We start from the raw sequence: 8,086 nt of genomic DNA on the forward strand, positions 1-8,086 counted from the left end.
CCCCCAGGTTCTTGTCCCCATTGCGTAGCAAAGCCTTGGTGACTGGGCTCAATCTCTCCAGCCAGTAGAGGAACGCTTTTGCTTCCCATTGCTTCAGTGGCCTGGGGAGCCCCAGATGGCCAGGGGAAAGTCTCATCTTCCAATGCACTAGAACCATTGCCAGATTTCCTCTGGGGAAGCATTCCCTCGTGGAAACTAAGACCTCCAAACAAGCAAAACTCAAAGTTTCTGGGGCAGGAAGCAAACATTCTGTGCAAGGGTTACTAGGTGTGAAGAGGAGCCCCTGCCACATGCACCCCCAGCTGCAGACCCCTGCTGGGGAGGAGACAGCACGACGTGGTGGTCCCTGGTTCACAGCATGCCAGGCTCCCTGTGAAACAGAGCCCTGGCCTTCCAAGGCCGTGTCCCCAGGTGGCTCTGTGCTGCGGCTGCAGTGAGCCATTCCACCTCTACATTAGGCTGCTGCTGTCTCGTGATGGTGGATGGATAGGAAGACAAGTTAGGGTCTGGATTTCTTTTTCTCCTTGGGGGCTTAATTCTAGGTTTTGAACATGTAAAATACTTGTATGGCTCAAAAGTCAAAACCCAATGCAAAGGTATTTTCATCCCCTCCCCCCTTCTTACCACACCCCACAGAGCTCTATGCTCATCATTTTTGCGGGTTCCCAGGTTCATTGTGCCCTGTTTCCGTCTGCAAAATTAAAGGAAGATGTTCAGACATCATCACCTGGCCGTTCATACACAGAACAGCTCGCGGTGTGTGCTGCCCCGCCTCCTGCCACTTCACTAATGGCCACCCATTACCCATTTATTGACTGTCAGCTCCAAACCTCCCTGTCCTTCCCTCGCTGCGTGAGGACAAGGCTGAACTCCGTGTCATTACCAGCTGACCAGAGGTGCCCTTCAGCCCAGGTCTTTATGCCAACCAGACTGAAATCCTTTTGAGCAACCACTACACCAGCTCCGAGGTCAGGGTCTTTGGTGCCCCGGAGGTTCTGGAGAACTTGGAGGTGAGTGGCATGTGCATGCCTCAGGCCAGGCCAGAGTCAGGGGCATCAGGAGGGCCCTGGAGGAAGAGAGAATGTGGCGTGGATGTCCTGGGCCAGCTCTCTTTAAAATTTATTTTTACAATTATAATTTTTAAATTGAAGTACTCTTTCCGTAGCACTATTGCTGTCTCTCAGGCTGCGTGATTGTATTAATTGTTCTGACCTCTGCTGGTCTTCCCCAGATACAAGTTAAGCTTGTAGGGGCAGCACTGAGAACCCAGAAAAGGTGCCAGTGAGCGTGTGGTGTGTGGCATGGCCGAATTCAGTGCAGAAGCATCCGCCACAGAGCAGGGAGGAAAGCCCTAATCCCTGCTGGGACAAGTCCCCTCTTTCCAGGCCTCACTTCCCCTATGACTAAGTCACAGGGTGGGGTTGGGGGGTGAATGATCCCTCAGGCCCAGAGCCTAGCAGGCTGGAAAGAGTTCTGGGGTGAGAGAACCAAGGAGTTCCTCGGCATTTCCACCTGCTCATCCTCCTGCCTTGCTGCAGCCAGCATGACCGTGTGTCTCCTGCAGAGGCAGGGAATGTCCAGCATCGCCATGAGGGAGGAGGGCCGGCCCCCTGGCGGCTGCTGGAGACCAGCCGTGAGCAGAGCTCGGGCTGCTGCCTTGGAGAGCGGGTGCTTGGTGGTATTTTATGTTGGTTTAGCCTTTTTTAAAGCAGCACTTGATTAGAATTGAATAAACTTGAATTTGATTCTGACATTCATATTGATTTGCTCTTCCCTCAAAAAACACCCTGAGTACGGACAGAACTTCCCGACTCTGCAGACTACATGCCGCCCATGAGCAGTGCCCAGGTGTCATTACCTGCCCATGAGGTGTGACCTGGGCAGGGGTCCCCACTCCATACCCTTGGGCCCCAGGAGGGAAGCCCAGCATGTCAGGCTGAAGCGGGGGTGCTTCCAGAGATGGGCCATGCAGAGCAGCCCTCCCGCCTCGGGGTCCTGAGGCCCCACTCAGTGTTCCCTCCACTCTGCAGAATGTGCACCCCTGGCTCTGATGTCTCTCCCAGGTGAAATCCAGGTCCCTGCCATGCTGGCCTTGGTGAAGGAGAAGTCTCTTGGGTGGCCCAGCTTCATCACATACACGGTTGGCGTCTCGGACCCCGCAGCCGGCAGCTGGGGGTCTCTGTCCACTACCCTGACCTTCTCCAGCCCTGAGACTAACCAAGCCTTTTGCCTCTCTTTTCCCACCTGTTTCCTCTCTCATCTCACCTCCCAAATAAAACTCTGTTGAGATTTTGACTGGAATTCATTTTTTTCTTCAATCCCATTGTTTTTTTCTCATCAATTGCAGTTTTGTTGCAGCTGTTGCATTAGTCTGCTCCAGCTGCCTTAACAAAACCCCACAGCCTTAACAAAACCCCACAGCCTGGGCGGCTCCAAAACACACGATTTGTTTCCTCACAGTTCTGGAGGCTGGAAGTCCATGAGCAAGGTGCTGGCACATTTGGTTTCTGGTGAGGGCGCTCTTCCGGGCTCACAGACTGCTGTCTTCTCACTGTGTCCTCCCATGCCCTTTCCGCTGTGTGCACAGAGAGAGGACACATGAGCAAGGTGTCTCTGGTGTCGCGTCTTCTTTTATGAGATGGAGTCTCACTCTGTTACCCAGGCTGGAGTGCAGTGGTGCCATCTTGGCTCACTGCAACCTCCACCCCCAGGGTTCTAGCAATTTTCCTATCTCAGCCTCCCAAGTAGCTGGGATTACAGGCGCCTGCCACCACGCCTGGCTATTTTTGTATTTGTAGTAGAGACGGGGTTTCGCCATGTTGGCCAGGCCGGTCTCGAATTCTTGACCTCAGATGATCCACCTGCCTCGGCCTCCCAAAGTGCTGGGATTACAAGTGTGAGCCAGTGCACCTGCCCTGGTGCCACCTCTTCTTATAAGGCCCCCTTCTTATAAGGACATGAATTCTCTCAGATCGGGGCCCCACCTTGTGACATCATTTAACCTTCATTCTTTCCTTACTCCAGACACAGCCACCCGAGGGTTAGGGCTTCAGCACAGGAATTTTGGAGGAACATAAACGTTCCGCCCATGATACTATTTTAGGTCTTGTTTCAGTTCCTTCAGTAAGATTAATTGGTTTGTTTTTTAGAGACAGGGTCTTGCTCTGTTACCCAGGCTGATATGCAGTGGTACAGTCATCCCTCACTGCAACCTCGAACTTCTGGGCTTAAGTGGTTTTACCATGATAGCCTCTTAAGTAACTGGGACTGTGGGCACAGCCAGGCTATAACTGATTTATATAGAATCCTTTGCCTTTCGTATTAAACGTATTCCTAGGTACCGATGGGAATGTAAAACATTGCTATTTATAACAGCTAAAAAGCAGGAACAACTCACATGTCCATCCACTAAGTGAATAACAAAATGTAGTTTATCCGTGTATTAGAATATTATTCAGCTATAAGAAGGAATAAATGAATGACACTTGCTGCAACATGGGTGCTAGGTGAAGGAGGCCAGTTGCAAAAGACTGCGTGTCGTATGATTCCATTTCAATGAAATGTCCAGGCTGGGCGCAGTGGCTGATGTCTAAAACTGCAGCACTTCAGGAGGCTGAGGCAAGAGGATCACTTCAGGAGGCTGAGGCAAGAGGATCACTTCAGGAGTTTGAGACCAGCTTGGGCAACATAGCAAGGTCCTGTGTCTATAAAAGTTAAAAATCAGCTGGGCATGGTGGCGTGAGCCTATAGTCCCAGTTACTTGGGAGGATCCTGTGAGTCCAGGAATCAGAGGCTGCAGTGAGCTGTGATTACGCCACTACACTCCAGCCTGGGCAACAAAGAGATAATCTACCTCAGAAGAACAAAGAAAACATTATTCCTAGGGAAATAAGCCTGACACAGGAGGACAAATATTGTATCACTCCACTCTTTGGAAGTACCTAGAATAGGAAAATTCATAGAGACAAAAATAGAACAGAGTGGGGTCAGGGGGAGTGGAGAATTACTCTTGAAGGGGCACACAGTTTCTGTTTGGGATGATGGAAAAGCTCTGGAAATAATAGTAGTGATGTTTGCACAACATTGTGAATATATTTAATGATGCTGAGATGGACACGTAAAATGGTAAATTTTACGTATGTTTGATACTTTTTTAATAAATAAAAAATAGGAAACTGCTGAGTGAAAAAAAGTCAAAAATCAATGAGTGCCTAAAACCCATGAACTTGAAAATGAGGCTTCGCCTCACAAAAACCCCAGCTGCCTCTGCATCTGCCCCTTCCCATGTGTCTCTGAGCCCCAAGCTGGTGGCCCTTTTGCTGTCAGCCCTCCCAGTGGCCGCGCTGGCCTTGGGGGCTCACCCAGCATAGGAGGCAAAAGGATAGAAAGCCAGGGCTCCAGGCCGGGCCTGGTGGCTCACGCCTATCTCAGCACTTTGGAAGGCTGAGGCGGGTGGATCACCTGAGGTCAGGAGTTCGAGACCAGTCTGACCAATATGGCAAAACCCTGTCTCTACTACAAATACAAAAATTACCCAGGCGTGGTGGCACGCACCTGTAATCCCAGCTACGTAGGAGGCTGAGGCAGGAGAATCGCTTGAACCCAGGAGAGGGAGGTTGCAGTGAGCTGAGATCACGCCACTGTGCTCCAGCCTGGGTGGGTGACAAAACGAGACTCCATCTCAAAAAAAAAAAAAAAAAAAAAAAAAAAAAGAAACTCAGGGCTCCACCCAGGCTGAGAGCTCCTGAGTTCTGGTGCTGAGCCTCCTGAGTTTCTGGAACTTCAGGCTCTGAATCATGGTGGGGGCCAGAGATTTTTACTCAGTGTGGGAGGACACATGAGTTAGGACTCATTTCTTGGCCCATAAGGCTATGCAAGCATCCCCTGACAAGTCCAGCCGGCTTTGCTACTGAAGGAGGCTGTAGACAGAGAGTGCAGAGAAGCTGCCCAGGCACCCTCCCTCCCCAGTAGAGCAGGGCCTGGAAAGTCCACTGTGGCCTTCCTTTCTTCCCCTCAGTTGCTCTCACCCCTATGGCAGTGTGGAAACTGGGATGCTGGGAAGCTTGCCCAGGCGCCTTTGACCCTGCAAGTTCCTGGAGCTCTGCCTTAGGTAGAGCTGCAGGCCCCTGAGCTGCCCAGGCAATGTCTCCAGGAGTGCCAAGGCAGGAAACTCACTAGAGAGCTGGAGCTTTAAGAAAACTTCATGCGGCCGGGCGCGGTGGCTCAAGCCTGTAATCCCAGCACTTTGGGAGGCCGAGACGGGCGGATCACAAGGTCAGGAGATTGAGACCATCCTGGCTAATACGGTGAAACCCCGTCTCTACTAAAGAATACAAAAAACTAGCAGGGCGACGAGGTGGGCGCCTGTAGTCCCAGCTACTTGGGAGGCGGAGGCAGGAGAATGGCGTAAACCTGGGAGGCGGAGCTTGCAGTGAGCTGAGATCCGGCCACCGCACTCCAGCCTGGGCGACAGAGCCAGACTCCGTCTCAAAACAAAAAAAAAAAAAGAAAACTTCATACCTAGGCCCCATCTTCAGCGCCCTGGATTTCCTTGGTCTGGGAGAAGCACGGGTGTGTTGAAGGCTCACCCGATGATTTGAGTATGTGGCCAGGATGGAGAAGCACACATTTCTGGATGCTCTCAGTGGAGGCCTTTGACCCAGGGCTTCTGCAGAACCAGGCAAGGAGCCTGCAGTTCCTGCCTTCCACTACCCACAGCCCTGGACAATGACAGGCTGGGCAAGAGAGACACATATCAGTGGGCACAAAAGATCTATTTCTGTTCCTGCTCAGGGTGTTTCTGTGTAGGAAAAGAAATCCCTTCTTTCTTCATCTGCAACAGGAATTAAAAGAAATTAAAGAATGTGTAAGCAGAAACTCAGTTGTATGTAAGAAAACCCAATTCCCTCTGAGAAAGAGCTGGAGTCCTTTAAAATTAACTGCCTGTTTTTCTGTGGCTGTTGAGCCTTATCTCTCCTCCTTTCCCAGGTATTGTGAAGACCCTGTTTCCCTAGCTGTGCAGCTGCAAGGTCACTAGACAGATAAACTCAAGTTGCAAAACACGTTTTCCTTGAAAAGTAAGAAATTGTGTAATGCATGTTTCAATTGAGTAACTGTCTTTGTTTCTTACTTCTGTAGTATTCCCCCTGCACAAATCTCCCCTGACCCACGAAATGCTTAAAAGGTAACTTGACTCTTTGGGGCTCAGTCCTTTGGATGTTAATCTGACTGGGCTGGTGCAGCTAAATAATTAATAAATATCCTCCTGGCCGGATGTGGTGGCTCACGCCTGTAATCCCAGCACTTTGGGAGGCTGAGGCCGGCGGATCATGAGGTCAGGAGGTCGAGACCATCCTGGCTAACATGGTGAAACCCCGTCTCTACTAAAAATACAAAACAATTGGCCGGGCATGGTGGTGGGCGCCTATAGTCCCAGCTGATCAGGAGGCTGAGGCAGGAGAATGGCATGAACCCAGGAGGCAGAGCTTGCAGTGAGCCGAGATCCCAGCACTGCACTCTAGCCTGGGCGACAGAGCAAGACTCCGTCTCAAAAAAAAAAAATCCTCCTGAGCCCCATTGGTCTCTCTGATTCCTTAAAAATCCTGCAACACATCAAGGCCCAAAGCCAGCAGAATCGTTCTTCCGCCTGGCCCTTCTAGTATGTTTGTGAATATGTTTCCTGGAGGAAGTTGTAGTTCTACTGTCCCCTCTGGAGGCAGGCAGGGCTGAGGTCTGGAGGAGGCAGTGGCTCCCAGGAACGATGGGATCCCTGAGCCGCTCTGTCTACATGGGGTGCTGGGTTTTGGACAAAGGCAGGTTGCTAATTAGCATATAGACCAGTCAGAGGAGGCCCAAGGAGTTGCAGCTGTTCTGGGCTGCATTTGGGAACCTACGGCTGAGTGTGGCAGGTCTGTGGCAGTTGCCAGAAGCTGGCCCTGCAAGCCAGGGTGTGACCCTGCTACTCTGTTCTCTTGCTGTCTGGGTCCCGTGGTGCTAGGAGGAGACTTCTGGATGCTTCCTTCCAGGCTTGGGACATAAAGTCAAGGGAAGAGAAGCATGCCCTGGTGGCCAGCCTGCCAGTGATGAGTGCCTCCAGTGGGGAGAGGCCTAGGGACCAGGGCTGGGTTCCAGGATCCATTTGGCAAAGGATCTCTGGCCAGCCGCTACCCTCAGAGAGCAGTTATGAAGGAAAACCAGGTCAAGAAGCTGACGCCTGCCCCACAGGAGCTCACAGACTCAGGGCCAGACAGCCCTGGCAATGAGGAGGGACCTCTGTGGCACTTGGGGCTGCAACCACAGACTGAGACCATGTCCATGGGGTGTGCAGTGGAGACTTACCCAGTCATGGGCAGCACAGGCGGGAAATTGCACCAGTCACAGGTGGCCTGCAGGTCAGCCCTGAGCTGCAGGTGGGTTTTGTTTTATATTCTGCAGTTTTTCTTTTAATCTAGTTTTATGACTCCGGTGTTTCACACACACACACACACACACACACACACACACACACACACACACACACACAAGATCATGTACAAAAATGCTGATTCCTGTGTCTCTTCAAAACGTCTTGCAGCCCCAGGCCTCCATTCTGCTTGCTGTGGCAGCTGGAACCACAGGTGCTCCTTGGCAGGGCCACCATACCCTCCAGCACCAGACCCTCACCTCATGCCTCTCAGGCAGATTTGGAGCATCTGCCTGGCCAGGTAGGCCCGCAAGCCTGTGGCCCCTGGAAAAGATATAATAAATGCTGTTGGCTTTTGATTTGCTTTTCTTTTTGCTGAAGAGGTTTTATTGGGACAAAATTTGAATGGAAAAGCATCCCAGACAGAGGTACGGATGCACGGACAAGAAAGGCCACTGAGGTGTGGAGTGTATTGGTTCCACAGAATGGGTCCTCAGTGGTTTTATGATCGGGCAAGTTGGGAACACTGGTCCTAGTGTGCACAGCACCACAAGGGCTGTACAAATGGATTCTAGCAATGGGGAGGCCAGCAGGTGCCCACAGCACAGGTCCTGAAGGCACATCAGGAACACAGGTCTTGAAGGCACATCTTGAAGGCTTGCATCCTGTGGTCAGTGAGGACCC

At 51.5% G+C, this 8,086-nt stretch overlaps 1 long non-coding RNA gene across 1 annotated transcript; it reads left to right on the forward strand.

The window, feature by feature from the left end:
* The first annotated feature begins 661 nt into the window (after positions 1-661).
* On the forward strand, positions 662-7,766 carry LOC115900373. The gene is made up of 3 exons (XR_004060035.1): positions 662-1,010; positions 5,989-6,077; positions 7,574-7,766. It is a non-coding gene; the product is annotated as an uncharacterized LOC115900373 (long non-coding RNA).
* Positions 7,767-8,086: the final 320 nt, after the last annotated feature.

The sequence above is a fragment of the Rhinopithecus roxellana genome, chromosome 1 (assembly GCF_007565055.1).
Source record: "Rhinopithecus roxellana isolate Shanxi Qingling chromosome 1, ASM756505v1, whole genome shotgun sequence".
In the NCBI taxonomy this organism is placed as follows: Eukaryota; Metazoa; Chordata; class Mammalia; order Primates; family Cercopithecidae; genus Rhinopithecus; species Rhinopithecus roxellana.